Raw genomic sequence first — 1,728 nt, forward strand, 5'->3', positions numbered from 1 at the left:
AACTAGATATTCAACATTAAGGTAGTTTAATTTCCATTTTTTTTTACACTTACCCTCATGTAACAAAATATAATAAATAAGCCTACCTAGCTAACCCCAAAACCATCACTTCAGAAATTACAATTTAAACAAATACTAAGGTTGCTCAGTCGTAGAGAGAAGGTTCTTAATATATTTACTACATAAAAAAAAATACGTGATGAGTATAATGTGCTTAACGAGTATAATGAGCTTAACGAGTATAATGAGCTTAACGAGTATAATGAGCTTAACGAGTATACCACCAGAAATCAAATAACCTTGTAAATAAGCATAGATCAACTAAATAATGAGAAAGTCTGTACCTCTTCTGCTTTAATTCATACCAATTACTTGAATTGTCAATTTGCTCTGGACATCCACCGGGTGTTAAGGTTTCAACAGGAAGTTTCGATGAGCAGGATCTCCAGCCCAAAGGTTCTACTTTAATACGGACAGATGTTTCATTGCTCTGGTGATCCACGGTAGACTCAGCTTTCAAAATATTGAAAAGATACCTTTTAGTGTTTTATTTAAATTCCAAATTCAAATATCCAGGCCTCGATGATTGAAGTTTAACGAAAATGACAGAATGAAATCGAAATATAATTTTAAGTTTGAGTTCTGTTTGTAACTCATTTAAGTTCCATCTTAATTTCAAATTATAAATTTTTCATATTTAAATTTTTCCTACATCATGGTAACGCAAGTGTATTTTCTTCTAAAGTCATATCTCCATTAATTAGTTACGTAATATAATAAAATAAAACAATAAAATACTAAGGAAATATAAAAATGAAAGAATCAAAAAACCCTGAAACAAAGAAAACACGTTGTCAAAATGGCGGAATCGAACCGATGCAAAATTTAAAAGAATGGTTTAAAATCTTACCAGAGTAGATTGCATATGTGTAATCTCTCGTTCCCACCATCCCCGAAATCAGATAAAAATATCCATTTCAAAATGAACAAAATAAGGAAGCTGTAACAAAAGTAAATTACGAGTTAATATGACACCTAAAGGTTATCACAAACACAAAGGAAAAAAAGGTCCCACCAAAATATCGAAATTAACTCACCATTATTGTTGAGATAAATAAAATTATTATTCTCTACTTCAGAGACATAATTTTTAATATGCAGGCGAACCTGGCCAACAAAACACGAAAACGTGAAATCTTTCCCTCGCCGTTCCCAATCATGGTCGAAGCGAAAGTCCTTTAATCTGGCAGTGTTGCCACTCAAAATTAAAAATTTATCCAATACAGCAAACCGAAATAAATCTATATATTTTTATTTTTTTTTTAATATTATTTATAAAAACAATTTAGACAAAAATCCTAAGCAATTAAATAAATATTTAAACATGAAACAATGTAAAAACAAAACCGTGCAAATACATAGCAACTCTCCAAGCACGCCATCTAGTGAGCCCGCAAGCTTCGCTAGATAAACCTCAATACCAGGATCAATAGTAATACCGCGGCTATAACTAGATGTCGCTATGCACCACAATTTTACTACGTTACAGTCTTTAAGATTTATGTACGTTTTTTTTTGTTTCTTCGGCAATTATAGATTAATTTGAAAGTTTCTTTTTTGGTTCATACTCCATAACTATAAAACGTAGCTATCATTTCTTTTTCTGGATCTTTATGTCATGAAGAAGTATATTCCACGATATCTTCTTTAATTTGAAAATTAATTTTG

General features: G+C 30.8%; 1 long non-coding RNA gene across 1 annotated transcript; it reads right to left on the reverse strand.

Moving 5' to 3' along the window:
* Positions 1-915: 915 nt before the first annotated feature.
* Positions 916-1,266, reverse strand: LOC123668008. Its single transcript, XR_006745507.1, has 2 exons — positions 1,098-1,266; positions 916-1,000 (listed from the first exon to the last, which is right to left on the reverse strand). It is a non-coding gene; the product is annotated as an uncharacterized LOC123668008 (long non-coding RNA).
* Between the last annotated feature and the right edge of the window lie 462 nt (positions 1,267-1,728).

Source organism: Melitaea cinxia, chromosome 29, assembly GCF_905220565.1.
Source record: "Melitaea cinxia chromosome 29, ilMelCinx1.1, whole genome shotgun sequence".
Lineage (NCBI taxonomy): Eukaryota > Metazoa > Arthropoda > Insecta > Lepidoptera > Nymphalidae > Melitaea > Melitaea cinxia.